Consider the following 15,512-nt stretch of genomic DNA (forward strand, 5'->3'; position numbering starts at 1 on the left):
TGTATGATTACTCTTTTGTATCTCTGGTACCTATTACAAGGAATATGCATCGTATAATTACTTGGTTGATAATAATAACTGATATTATAACTATCATTTATTAAGTACTTGCTGTATGTCAGTTGGGACTCCTGACACATCACATATATTAACTCACTTATTCTCTACTAGCAACTTTCTAAGTAAGAAATATTATCAGTTTGCAGGTGAGGGAAGAGAATCTTAGAAAGTTACTGACCTGTCCATGGTCACACAGTTATCATAAATGTAAAACCATGATTCAAACCCAAATTCATCTGACTCATCGAAAAAGATGACAATGATAATGAAACATATAAGTTTCTTCCCTCCTCTGACACTGTGATTATATGACTTTATTCCAAGAAAACAAATCTAGCTTCAGGGAATTTATGTTCAAAAATGAAAATGAGCCAAATGACTTCATCCTTGCTCCAGGGCACCATACTCCCACTCGTAAAGTCAGCAAATGGTTCAAACCACACACTGCTGAGATATTCTGAAAACCCAGTCAGCAGGGGTGGACACCAGAGGGGCAAGAATCAGTGAGAGCCAAAGTAATGAAGAATATGCTCGTTTGCTGAGAAGCCATTTACCGGAACTTTCTGCTCTGCTCCCATATCTCAACAAAAAATGAAGCATGAGACAATCACACCAAGATACCAATGTCAGATCATTAGTAACTTGATCATGCAACAATCCTTACAACTTCATATGCCCAACAGTGGGCCAGGCCCAGCAGGAGGCTGAGGAGAAGTAAATGGGCTTGCAATGCAACTGGGGAGAAGAACAAAATATTACATGAAAGGATGACTAACAAATAAGGTCATGTGTGCTAAAAGCTAAATGAATACTATTGGAAGGAAATAGGAGACTAAGATAGAAAGGACTTGAACATGAATGATTACTGGGGGTAGAGGTGATTAGCAAAAGCTTCAAAGAAATGGCAGAGCTTGACCTGGGCTTTGATAAGCAAGGGATATGCAGAGAGGTAGAGAGAAGACACACACCAAAGGACACTATAGAGATCAATATGTAGCCAAAGTGCTGTTTAGAGTGGAGTGGGAAGATCACTGAGTTAGATGGAGACAAACTTAGTCATCTGGAATTCCAAGATAAGGTGTTTAGAGTATATCCTGTAAGAGAGGAGTTTCCAGAAGGTTTGCAGCAAAGAGATGACATGAGAAAAGAGAAGCAAGACTGACTTGCTAATGGACTCATAGACCTGAATTTTCTTGTGTAATTCAAGCTTTACTATATTTAAATATGAATAGGGTCATGTAAAGCTAATGTCCCAAATCTGCTGGTACTCTTCCCAGAACATCATCCCTCTGTAACCTTTCTGAGTCTCCTGGGCTCATGATGAGTTGCTCTACTTTTCTCCTTGACCATCAGGGGCTATGAAAGGGCAGCGCCTCACTACTTCTGTTGCTAACAGGGCCAGCATAACAACATGAAAGCCTCTGATGTAGGCATTGTCCCCAGTGCCGTGTTGAGCTATCCCGGCACTGTTGTGCTTGCCTCGTCAAAGGCACTCATAGAAGTGAGCATGAGGCTACTTCCCCCACCCACTAAACCTTCTCCTCACCTGAATTCTATTTCCTTAGTGAGTGCCTTGTGAAAACAGTACTTTCAGCTTCTCTCCTTATGGCTCAGATATGTGACTAGGCCAAGCTGGGATCCAATATCTTAGGTAAACCCTATCTGGCCTTCCAATTCCAGTCATTTTCCAGAATCCTTTGGGCAAACAAACAAAAAATCCTAAAAACGTAAAAACCTTGTGCAATTGGCTCCTGGCACCTTGCCCATTAGTCCATCAAATGGGCTCAGATTTGCATATTTGCACAGGTATTTGCAGAGCATGCCATCAAGATTAGGCATTTTCTGGTAGGTAACAGTGCAGGACTGAAGATGCTGTGTTTACCTTTAGGAATCCTTGGATGAGTTGCTTCACACTATGCTCTACCTAGTCAGAAATACAGTCTTATTCTCTCTGCTGCTGCACCAGGACATTTTGCAAACACTAGGCTTTCCTTGTCCCAGTTATGAAATACTGTGAAAGTGCCTGCATCCAACGGCACCATGGGCAAGTACCTCCAAACATACTCCCTGGGCAGCCTCATCCACAGAAGATTGGTAGGACCAAGAGGTAGCCAGTCACTGACAACATCTCAATCATTTCTCAAACTCATGTTTTATCATACATTAAAGGGAAATGAGGCTACTGGAAGAACCACGGAGAAAAACAAACACACAGAGATACACATGGGTCTCTGATGTATTTTTCCACCAAAACTAACAGTCGACTTTGGCTTTACAATAAAAATTTCCCCGGTGTCTGCAGTTAACCTCGTATATGACCCACAGAGGTTTGCACTTGCTCTGTGTTCTCTACAAACACTTCCTTCAGGCCCTAGAATGCAATTCCCCTTGGCGTTTCAAAGGCAGGATCATAAATGCAAAATGACTGAAGCTATATTAGCTGTTTACATCAAGGATGCCATTAAGTTTTATACAACTCTCACTGGTTTCAACTAAGCATCTACCACTGTGACGATGAGGTAGTTTATATTCAGCAGGACACTAGATTTCAAAACTCTCGTAGTATTGATTTTACCAGGAAAATTCTTTGATTTATTTCTGAAGTTGGTCCTCAATTGCGAAGGATTCTTTGAGGGGAAAGTAGAGATGATTGACGATGCAATAAGCAAGGTCTTCACCCACCACAGTACTTCTTAAATATCCATCCTTTTGGATGCCATTGCTCAGAGGCATGACAAGAAACAAATTGTTGTGTGAGATCAGCTTCTGCATTGCAGGATGTCTGTACCCAGATATTGGTTATGATATAGCAGGAGGCATGCGGCAGTGCTGTTACTTGGTAGAATGTGGCTGATATACCATTAACGCTGGCATCACACAGTTTCAATAGGACTTAGACATACAGTGGCAGGCAAGCTGAGTTTGACCAAGAAGAAATTTTTATCAATGGACAGGTTAGCAATCTGGAATTCAGGTAGTTACAAAAGAACGGAGAAGCAGGAATTCAGAAACAGGAAGTAAATAGAAGTTAGTTCCATCTGCCCTAAACTCAAGAGGCAACAGGCAAGAGAAATGGCAATGAGAAATGCCTAGAGAAATGGCAATGTTTCTTGCACTTGAGTGTCTTCAGAATTACCTTGTAGGCTTAATAAAACTTATTTCCGAGACCTACCTCCAGAGTTTCTGATTCAATAGATATGAAGTGAGACATGAGAATTTGCATTTCTTTTTTGTTCTCAGTTTTATTGAGGAATTAATGAAAAATAGCATTGTTTAAGTTTAACTTGTACAACATGATGATTTGATAAATGCATTTAATGTGAAATGGTTACCACAATAGGATTAGTCAGTACCTTTACCACCTCACGTAATTACCATTTTTTTTTTTTTTGTGGTGAGAACATTAAAATCTAACCTAACATTAAATTGCTAAGTAGGTACTGTTGGCAACTTTAAAGTATATAATATACTATTCTTAATTATAGTCACCATGCTGTGCATTGGATTCCCAGGACTCGGTCATCTCATACCTGGAAGTTTGTACCTTTCTTTTTATAGGAAGATGAGCTCTGAGCTAACATCCGCTGCCAATCTTCTCCTTTTGCTGAGAAAAGAGTGGCTCTGAGATAATACGTGTGCCCGTCTTCCTCTATTTTATATGTAGGATGCCTACCAGAGCATGCCTTGATGAGTGGTGCAAATGTTCGCACCTGGGATCCAAACTAGTGAACCCTGGGCCACCGAAGCAGAGTGCATGAACTTAACCACTATGCCACCAGGCTGGCCCAGGAAAGTCTGTACCTTTTGACCAATATCTTCTCATTTCCCCCACCCTCAAGCCCTGGCAACCAGCATTCTGTTCCCTGTTTCTATGAGTTCAGCTTTTTAAGAATCCACATACAAGCAAGATCATACAGCATTTTTCTTTATCTGTTTGACTTATTTCACTTACCAAAATGCCTTCATAATCCATCCATGTTCTCACAAATGATAGGATTTCCTTCTTTCTCATTGCTGAATAATATTCCATTGTATATATGTATATATACCACATCTTCTTTACCCATTCATCCATAGATGGACACATGCTTTTTTTCATATCTTGGCTATTGTAAATAATGCTGCAATGAACATGGTAGTGCAGATATCTCTTCAAGATTGTGATTTCACTTCCTTTGGATATCTACCCATAAGTGGGATTGCTGGAACATAGGTAGTTCTATTTTTAAATTTTTGAGGAACATTTATACTGTTTTCCATAGTAGCTGTACCAATTTACATTCCTACCAATAGTGTACAAGAGTTCCCTTTTCTTCACAGCCTTGCCAACATTTGTTATCTCTTGTCTTTTGATAATAGTATGTACACTACAGATTTTTATTTTGTGGTTACCATGAGGTTTACATAAAATATCTTATAGATATAACTGTCTATTCTACCGTGATAGTTTTGATTGCCTACAAAAAACCTCTATCATTTTACTCGCCCCTTTTATGTTTTTGATGTCCCAATTTGCCTCTTTTTTGTATTGTATATTCCTTAACAAATTATTATAGCTATTGTTATTTTTAATACTTTTGTCCTTTAACCTTTATACTAGAGTTAGTGCTTACACACCACCGTATTACAGGGATAGAGTATTCTGAATTTCACTATATATTTGCCTTTACCAGTGTGCTGCAAATTTTCTATATTTTAATGTTACTAATTAGTGTCCTTTCATTTCAGCTTGAAGAACTCCTTTAAGCATTTCTTGTAAGGTAGATCTCGTGGTCATGAACTCCCTCAGCTTTGTTTGTCTGGGAAAGTCTTTATCTCTCCTTCCTTTCTGAAGGACAACTTCACTGGATACAGTATTTATTTTTGGCACTTTTTTCTTTCATCACTTTGAGTATATCATCCCACCCTCTCTTGACCTGTAAGGTTTCTCCTGGAAATCCATTAATAGCCTTGTGGGGTTTCCTTGTAAGTTACAAGCTTCTTTTCTCTTGCTGCTTTTAAGGCTCCATCTTTGATTTTTGGTGGTTTTATTTTCATGTGTCTCGAAGAAGTTCTCTTTAAGTGGAGTTTGTTTGGGAACTTACGAGCTTCATGAACATGCATGTTCAAATCTCTCCCTGGGTTTGGAAGTTCTCAGCTGTTATTTCTTTAAATAAGCATTCTTCTCCCTCCTTTCTCTCTTGTCCTTCTGGGACCATAATAATTCTCAAGTTGTTTCTTTTCATGGCATCCTACAGATCACGTAGGCATTCTTCACTCTTTTTCATTCTTTCTTCTTTGTTTCCCTCTGACTGATTAATTTCAAATGTCCTGTCTTCTAATTCACACATCCTTTCTTCTGTTTGTTTTATTCTGATATTGATGCTCTCTATTGCCTTTTTCATTTTGTTCATTGTATTCTTCAGCTCTACAGTTTCTGTTCAGTTCTTTTTTATGATTTCTATCTCTTTGTTAAACTTCTCATTTTGTTTGTTTTCCTGATTTCATTGAATTGTCTTTCTGTGTTTTCTTATAGCTCATTGAGCTTCCTTAAAACAGTTAGTTTGAATTCTTTCTCTAGTAAATCACAGATCTCCAGTTCTGTGGTTCCCGGAAAATTATTGTGTCCTTTTGGTGGTGTCATGTTTCCTTAATCTCTCATATTCTTTGAAGTCTTGCATTGTTGTCTTCATGTTTGAAGTAATAGTCACCTCTTCCAGTCTTTACTGACTAACTTCAGGAGAAAAATATCTTCCATCATCCTTGTTAGGGACTCTGAAGTTTTCTCAGACCTTCTATGGATGCATGTACTCCACATTTCTTGCTCCCTCTTGTGGCAGAATTCTTAAGCTTTTATGACTTCTAATCCTGCAGAACCAGGTCATGTGCTAACCACCTCCCATTTACTTTTTGAAGGGCAGTCTCTCCCTGATCTTCAGAATCAGGCTGACTTTCTGGACATGCTCACTAGCCACCTGCAAAAGCTCACTCGTGCTGCCATCAGGAGTGCACATAGGGAGTTGGCCATGGGATAGGGGTGTGTGTGCATGAGGTGCACAGAGCACTGAGGATGCCCATAGACCAGCTGGGAAATCTGTAGGTGAGGCAATCCCAGTGGCTCATGGGTGGGCTCCCAAGGGAATCCCTGATGCAGGGACCAGAGGAACATGGTCAAGGGATGTGGAGTCCCTTTGATACTGTTCTGAGCCCTGGCTTCTGTTCTCTCAGCCCTCACCATCCCCCAGTCATGCAGCTGACAACTCAGTACTCTGGATGAGATGAGAAAGAAATGGGCCTCTCTGGTGGCATCCTGCACAGCTGGGGAATTTAGGTGCTTACTGACACACTCTCACTTTCCCTCACAGGAGAGATCATAGGCCAAGAAGGTCTTTTGGCACTGAGCTGTGTCACCTAGGGAGAGCGGTGATGCAGGTAAAGTCAAATTGCTCCTCCTACCCTCTCCAATGTTTCTACTCTCAAATTTTTTTTGCTTCAACTGTGTGCTGGAACTTTCCCACTGGCCTCCCAGGCTTCCACAAAGGCTCTCTCAGCTGTGGGTGATAGTGTAATTCACTGTTCTCCCAGGGCTTCTAGATTATGACTGAGAGGGGATGGAGCCAGTTCACGGGCCACTTCAGGGTCCACAGCCAGGACAGAGGTCTATATGTCTATTACCAGCACAAGGGTGGGCAAGATTTCTCCAGGTCCCATGGTGTCTGGTGCTGGTGACAGAACCAAAGACAAATGGAGTTGTAACCAAATCCTCAGGGCTGTGGAGCTGTTTCCATGTCTATAGTCCAGACCATGGTGGGTGAGTCTTTTGCCTGAGTACAGATCTGTGTTCCAAAGCAGCTCTCCTCATTCTTGGACTGTTTTGGGCATTCACAGTCTCCTACCTGAATCCCAAAGCTCCTACAAAGGCACTTTTGTCCCTGGATGGATGCCAAATTGTTTTTGTTGAGGGGGGGATATGAGCGAGTGATGTTTTATTCAGTCATCTTGCTGATGTCATTCCTCTGCAAAAATTGCATTTCTAAAAAGTTCCCAGGTAATGCACCTGCTGCTGGTCCTGGGGCCATACTATAAGAGTGACTGCTCTAGGGTTTTTATAGTTGGAATAAGGCCACAGATGAGAAGGTAATTATTTTGGGGAGCTGAACATTTCCTAAGTTCAGAGACCACAAGATTGGTTTTAGGCTGAGTCTGCCTATGCAGAATGGGTAGGAATAAAGAGAAGGGGAATTCCAAGTGGAAAAAAGCCCATTTCTAAAAAAGCATAGGCAATTAGAAGAAGCAAGAAGGAAGAAATTTCCTAACAGGGAGCATGGAGTTGGAGATTTAGCAAAGAAAAGCACAAGAGCATCACCACTAATGTGAGGACAGAGACCAGCTAGCCACCAGCCTCAGATCAGTGCTAGTGGGCTTGGTGAAATTGACTTGGGTGAAAGTGATCAAGGTGGGTACAGGTATCTACTGAGACAGGCAATTCAGGCCCACTAAAATATCAATGGGGGTCAGGATAAGAAGTGAGTCAGACATAAGGCAGGTCAACATATCCAGAGTGTTCAGGTCAAGGCAAAGAGAATGGGCAAAGGGTTTGGCAGGTGGTCCTAAGCAAGAAAATTGCCAGGAATGGGGGAAGCACAGTGAGGGGCAACAGATGCAGACAGGGAACCATACTATGAGCTCAGCAAGAGGGCTCAGGAACTCAGACAACGGCAAGGTGAAGGCCGTTCGACGAGGAATCCAAGCAGCAGGCGCAGGAACGAGAAGGCAGAAGAAAGCAATGTGTCTGCTGGATCTCAGGCGCTCTTAGTTATCTCCTAAAGTAATAGAAGCTAACACTAAGCTTCTAACTTCTAACACTAACTCAAATGTGTGACCTACCTGTTGCAACTCAACCCACCTGGTGCTGAGTCCTAGCACCCAATGCCTTCTTCACATTCACTTTGCAGTTTCATGAGGAAAGCTGAAAAATTAAAATCCTTGTGTTCTGACTCTTTTAACTCATGGCCAATTCTTTTGGCCAAAGACCAAGGCTCCTAAATTTCACTATTTTCTTACTGGCATTGGTACAGCACAGATAACTAAGGAGCCAAAACACATGAATTTTTGAAGTGTTGAGGCCACAGTCTTCTGCATGTATAAGATATTTGTATATATTTTAAAAATACAAAAATATGCATATGTATGTAATATATGTATGTACCCATTGCACATACAGCCCTGTTGGCCTATGGAGAAAGGCAGAAAGATAAGAACTATACTAGCTGCACAGAAAAAGGAAACTGGCAGTTCAATGTGCTTGCTAGCATCCTAGAATCAGGTTTAAATCATTTTTGTATGTATTACATGTCCCCATTCCGTTTGTTATCATTAACCAATTCAACAAATACTTACCAAGTGTCTATTATATTTTAGTTACTTTTCTAGATATTATAGCCCCAATTTTGAACAAAATGTAGCCCTTACTTTCAAATTACTTAGAGTCTACTGGAAGAGACAGTCAGGCACCAGGAAACTAACATACAGAATGAAGAGTTGTGATGGGGTAAGTAGGAAGTGCTATGGGAACAGTTAGGTAACTAACCTAGTCTTTGCAGGGTCAGGGAGTCTGTCAAGGCTAGAATTTTGAACATTCTTTCCCCATCATACTCCATTCCTGCCTGCCCCCCATCCTTATTACCAATTTCAGGAGGAAAGTTCTTCACTCTCAGAAGCACATGTTCTAGTTAGGCAAATTAGGGAGACAGAGCAGCATTAATAGGAAAGCGTGGGGGCGGTGGACTCAGACTGCTTGGGTTCATATCCCAGCTCTGCCATGTTCCAAACGTTACATTGGGCAGTCACTTAAGCTCTCTGTGCTCTGCTATTTTCATCTGTAAAATATTGTTGGTACCACATAATGATGTGAAGATCAAATGGGAAAAGAGATGCAAAAAATGTAGAGTAGAGAGTAGATTCTTAATAGGTGTCAATATTCATTGCTGTCCTTGTTACTACTGTTACTCCTACTGCCCTACCAGTGGCGCAATAGAGCCCCAGTCTTTGGAAAAATTTCCTATTGATCCAGTTCCTTCATCTCCAGGGACTTCCTTCTTAATCTTGACAAGGTTGTCATCAATGCCAGTGTCATCACCATCCCTCAATTCCCTAAATAAAACAAACAGACATTATAACTAGGAAAAAAACCAACTTACCCAAGAACATTGAATTATTCCCAATTTCATAGAATTGGATGCTTATGTTTTCAGGGAGATAGAAATAATGTAATATAGTAAAAGAACTTCGAGAAAAAAAGTCCCTTGACCAAAGTGTGTATCACTGTTATATTAACAACAGGATTGTCACACTTAGGTAGGCATAATACCTTTGAAATACTTTTATTTCTTTCAAAGGTCAGCAGAACTAGAACAGAGAAACTGAAGAGGAAAACAGCCTCACCTACCTAATAGATATTGGACATGAGAAGAGGAGTGAGGAAGGATTTGTTCCTGACCCACAAGAGAGCAAAGAGCAGGAACGCCTGATGTTCCGGAGGCCAAACTTTTATCAAATCCACTTCTAACAACATTCTGGATAATAGCTTTACTGAGAATCACAGGTGAAGGAGCTTGGGACGTTAAAAATAACATCAGGACTCGCACAGCGCAAGCTTTGATCACTAACAAATCCAGTGTTCCTGCTATCCGAGTGTATAAGGTGGCCGTCCTTTTAGCCTCTGTGTTTTCAAGAACAGACAGTCGTGGGCTGAACCAGCCATGCTCTGAGGGAGAAGTTCTTGAAATGCATTCATTCTGTGGGAGAAAGGACCCGTGCTGATGGTGCGAATACATTCGTCTTTCTCTGCTGCTTTGGCATTTCACAGGGCAGAAGGCAGACGATTCCCCAGGAATTCAACCATGGCCTCATTCTGGTATCAACTATTTTAATTTTGTTGAAGAATAAAATGCTTTTTAACTGTAACTCTGTAGACTGTGGACTGTGAAATAGGGAAACTGAATGTTTAATATCAAGCATCCTTACTCTTTGCTCTCCTTTGGATCAGAAAGCAAAAGGCTCCAAAGGAGAGCTCTCCACTGAAAATGGTCACTTTAGTAGATCAGGCATTCAGTTGATTTGTGGGACCATAGCTCAAAATATTAGTCTTCTCTCTTTATGAAGTGCCTTCAGATTTGGTTTACAACACTCACAAGTAGACAAATCCATGATTTTACTGAAGTCATTCCTTATCTATGATTCAAATCTCTTAAAACCATCACCTGTCAATCCCAGATCCAAGTTGCCTTAAGTTGGCTCCAGTAGTCAAATCTTACTTTAAAAATATGATTCAGCACCATTAAAAATACTCAAAAGGAAGTTCTTTAAAGGTAAGCCCAGAATAGCTCACAAAATGTCTAGAACAATATCAACATCACCAGGACAAATATCTAATATATAACCTACCAAGGTGGCTACTTTGATGGGGAAACTCTCAATGTTGATGTGCAAGTTCTGGTGTATTCAGATAAAAATATTAAATCATGTTAGCATATAGTTATACCTCTTATGCTAATTTGTCTTTGTCTATAACACAGGGCAATTTGTTTTTATATCTGTTTTCCTGGGAGTTATGGGCCTACAACCTGATGTCTAATAAGTCTTAGGGATATATTTATTCCATGGCTATATAATCCCTCTTGATGCTAAAAAGCTGCTGCCATATAGCAGTGATGTAATTTGATTCACAGGGCATTTCAGGTAAATTTGAGTGCAAAAGGATAATTAAAGTCTATTACAAAAATATTTTATTTATCTATTTATCTACCTCTCAATTCATTTACTTGTATTTATCTGTATTTATCTATCTGGAAACAAAGAAGGAGAGAGGGCAAGAAAAAGAGAAGGAGGAGGGAGGTGAGAGGAAGAGGAAATAAATGAATTAAAATCTTCAAGGACCAGTTCATGTTAGATCATGGAATTTTGATCTCTAATAAACAGTGCTTTCACACTTGAGAGTTGAAGTCTCAGAAATATCCAGAACAATCTATGTTATCTATGAGCTTTACAGACAAAGAATTTGCCCCATTATTTCATGTTCTCAGAGAAAATATGCCAGACACTTCAGGCTTAACGTATGCTTGAAAAAGGGACTAGAAACATAAATAAAAATGCTCTACAAAGAATTTGGGGTCTCAAAGTTGATATGGAAGCCCCTATTAGAATCAAGCATCAGTCAAAAATGCTTGCTGAATACCTTCCATGTTGAAGCTGTAGAGTCTATGTAGCCACCCATGGCCAGGGCCATACCAAAACCTGGTCAATTACCAATCATGGCACCACCAATTTCAAAGATTCTACTTCTGAGCACTATCTTTCTAGAATATTCCTTCTGGTCTGTTTACTCCAATAGTTCTTCAATCTATCGACCCAAGCACTTTTTCAGTGTCTGTCACTGCTCACTCATACCCCCATACTCAAGTTACATTCCATGGCTCTTCAACTCCCTTTTTCCTGCATCCTACTTCCAGGAAAACCCCACCGTGTTTAAATCCAGCTCTCTAACTACTGTGCTCCCAATTGCAAGCAGATGTACATGGATATGAAAAATACACAGCCGTGCTAACTGGTATAATGCTAAACAATCACTGCTAATTTCAAGTTGATCATTATCATGCTTCTTAATCTCACTACATTTCCCTAGTCAATTTACTTTCCCATTCTCAGATATAACTATTTTACACCTCTCCTCACTTTACATAATCAAAATGGGCTCTCCAGCACCTTGCTCTCAACAAATTTCCTTGCTTATTTTTTTTCACTAAGAAAATAGATTATATTTTCTACTGAATTAGACGTTCCTTTCACTTTGATTTATTACCAACCAGCAAACAAATTATGTGAAAAGTAAATAAGGTCAAGATTGCAAGTGAGTAGATGCAGTTGCCCATTACCTCCCCAGTTCCTCCCAGAGGTACCCTAAGTTTAGTTCAAAACAACCTGCATGGATGGAGGCATCTACCAGGTCAGAGGAGTCCGGAAACGTAGAGTCACTGCCCTTCCTACTTGTAGCCAGGGAGCAGCCACAGCAACACGCAGGGGTCTACTCCACTAACACCCAAGGAATTTCTCTCACAACTCATTAGACTATACCTTCAAAGCATGTTCCAAATCTATTCCCTCCACTGCACCTACCACAGTCCAAACCACCATCATCTGACAACTGGACTATTGCAGAAGGCTCAATTTCTACTCTTGCCTGGCAGCCAAAATAATCCTTTGAAAGCGGAAATCAGGGCATGGGCTCTCACAATCTTCCAGTAGTTTCCTATCACACTGAAAATAGCATCCTGTCATGATGGTCTCGCACATGATTTGTGCTGGTTGCCTTCCCAATGTCATGTATTACTACTCTTCTTTCTCTGCTCCAGCCCCACTGGCCTTCTTGTTATTGCTCAAACACATCACATATGTTCACACTTCAGTTCTTTGTACTTGCTGCACCTTCAGTCACTATCTCTCCTGCCCCAGATCTTCACACAGCTCATCACTTAAGTAATTAAGATCGCTACTCAAATATCCCCTCTTCAGAAAAATCTTCACTGACAACTTATCCAGAAGAGTTTCTGCACTCAAACGCAATCACTCTGTATTTTCTTCCCCTGCTTTATTGTTTCCCAACTACCTGATATTATATATTTATTTGTTCATTTATTCATATTTTTCTCGTTCACTAAGATACAAGTTTATAAGGGCGAGAACTGATTAAACACTGGGTTCCTTGCCCCTAAAGTAGTGCCCATCACATCCTAGATATTCAGTAAAAGCCTTGTTGAATAAATGAACAAATTATTAACATTCTACCTACTCTGTTATATTTTAATCAAAATGCCTTGATAGCAGTTATCTTCCGTTATTCTTACCACCAATTTATGAGGTAAGTGGTGCTGAGATCATTGTGCTCATTCTTTAGATAATAAGAGCTATGTCTCAAGATGTAATAAACTGCCCAGGATGACCCAGCCCATAGTGGCAAATCTGGATGCCTGTCTCCAGAATCCTAGTTCAGTTAACACATTTGCCACTCTGAGCAAGGCACAAATACACACTGTATTTTAATGAGCAGCTCCAGGTCACCTTTCAGGCCAAATGTTCTAGAATGCTGCTTTTCATTAAAAACAACCTCTCTTTCCACTCCATTATGACTTTTAAATATTTACAGCTTTTTAGACAAAATATGATGACAATTCTCATTAGAGAAATGGAAAGTGGGAGTAGCGTTACTATTTTTAAAAAAGTAATGTACATTTTATGGCACCAAAGAGCATTTTTAGTATGATACAGGACCTCCTCTTCCAAAACTTGGTTTCTTCCTTAGCCCCTTTTCTCTCCTGCCATGGAGATTTAATTTGAGATATTTTTACTTCTTGTTTTATTTGTGCATGGCCCTCACCATGTACCTAGCTCATAAACACTTCTAATTGTTGTAAAGTGGTTTCTGCAATTTGATGCCACTTAGCCACATTTTAGTGGGAGTTTCCATAGCAAACTTTCCCTCAGGATTTTCTCATAACTGTAGGATGTACAAACAACGAGCTGTTTTCCACCTTGTTGAGTGAAGATATGGGAATGTGCTTCAAACAACAATTTTAGCTCAGCAGTTGGCAATAATTCTGAGACCACCAGCAGCCTTTGCCTGCCTGCCATGGTGTCCTAGAGATTTCCAGTGCATCATGGTAGTAGGTGGTAGGGAATATGCCTTTCAGTGCTCTTAATAAAATTTTGACAAAGACAAGGCAGGCTCTTATCACTCATGGTTAAGTCACAGATAGTGACATTTGAGGTCTGGAACCGTTAAGAACCATAAAATCCTGGGAGCTTTGCCTTCCCACACAACTTGCTGCTGTGCTCATGTTTGTGAACAAGCTGTCCTTCCCATATCCTCAGCTTTACTTACAGCTCCCAGTGGAGAGGAACAGAAAACACATTTTATATTTGTATTTCCTGCAGCATTATGAATATTGACATCTCTTTTGCATTTCTATGCCATGAGAATTCACTGTCTAACTGATTAATGGGTAACAGCACCATAGAACAAATGCTGAGTGCATTCATAATTTCAAATATTATAATAGAAATATGCTATCTTGCTCTATAAGTGGACTTTTCTAGTTGATCTCCTGTCATTAGAATGAATCTATAGTGTTTGATTTTAAATTTTATAAGAAGGGAGGATGTGTACTATTTAGAAATGGAGGCTATCAAGGTAAAAGAAAATAGGTTTTTCCCCAGCACACCCAGCAAAGAGAAATCTCTAAACTCATGCTGATCTGAATGGAATGTAGTCTTGGTCTCTGTCCAATAATAAAGGGGTAAATACAATGGGAGAAGATTACTTTCTATTGTCAGGAAACAAGGCTGTGAATCTATGGTGAATATTTGAGACTGTGCTCAAAATAACAGATATTCTCGATTCATTATGCAACGTTGGTTGCCTCTGTATCTGCTGATCATTTGAGAATGATTTACTTATCTTGAAAGACTATTCTTCCTTTCCTTCATATCAGAAACTTACATTTCTTGGAAAAATCCCCAACTCTAGAGAGAGACAAATAAAAGAGCAACCTCCTGAGTTTCAGGAGCAGTTAAGCAACAGGAAGTTATGGATTTTCATTAATCTGGCCAACTCTTTCTTTTCACAGGTGAGGAGACTGAGGCCTGGAAGGATGCAGTGACTTTTGCCATCACTTATATTTTATGGCCTTTCTCCTCTACCAAGATTTAGTGCAAAATCGTGGTAAGATTAATCGCATTGTTTGCTATATAATAACCAAGCTTGACATAGTCAAGTAAGTTCATATTCTTGAGGAATGGTAATATTCAGACAAGAATTCATGTTAATTAAAAAGTGTTAAATAAGACAGAAAAAAAATTCAAATATGTCTTCCTTTCTTGACTGAAATTTCTTAAAATATCTCTAATTGCCAGTTCTTATATTTTTCATTCACAGCTAACAACATGAGCGTATCCTTGGCAATATTCTCCTACTTTAGTATCACGTACAGTCCTGGATGAATAGAAGTGAAAAGAAGAAAGTGAAGAAGGTCTATTTCTCCTATATTGTTTATGCTGATCATTCTGACTTCTGATGTTTAGTATGAGGTATAGAGACATCTTGCTATGATATATGTAGAATATTAAAAGGATTGAAGACCTGGAAAATAAAGGATTAGAATTTTCTTGAGTTAATTTTTCCCATCTCTTCTCCCCTCACATTTCCTAGCCATAATAAGGTGTTGGTAGTTACCAGGGAGAATGTTGGTGAAGTTTGGCTTATAAAATGTTTTTTATGAATATCTCAAGTTACATCAGGCTTGGGTAGCTCACTGCCCAATTCCCATGGAATTCTGGGCTCTATGTACCTCTAAAACCCCAGATGTATGGTACCTTAATTTACCTAACCCAATCCCAACCACTCATGTTGGCCATAATGG

At 39.8% G+C, this 15,512-nt stretch overlaps 1 long non-coding RNA gene across 1 annotated transcript in view; it reads left to right on the plus strand.

The window, feature by feature from the left end:
* Window positions 1-15,250, plus strand: part of LOC124237791 (uncharacterized) — a 34,960-nt gene extending 19,710 nt beyond the window's left edge. Inside the window, exons 2-3 of the long non-coding RNA XR_006888128.1 lie at window positions 14,721-14,815; window positions 15,029-15,250. This is a non-coding gene — a long non-coding RNA (uncharacterized LOC124237791). The remainder of the gene's footprint in view (window positions 1-14,720; window positions 14,816-15,028) is intronic.
* The last annotated feature ends 262 nt before the right edge of the window (window positions 15,251-15,512 follow it).

The sequence above is a fragment of the Equus quagga genome, chromosome 4 (genome assembly GCF_021613505.1).
Source record: "Equus quagga isolate Etosha38 chromosome 4, UCLA_HA_Equagga_1.0, whole genome shotgun sequence".
NCBI classification, from domain to species: Eukaryota; Metazoa; Chordata; class Mammalia; order Perissodactyla; family Equidae; genus Equus; species Equus quagga.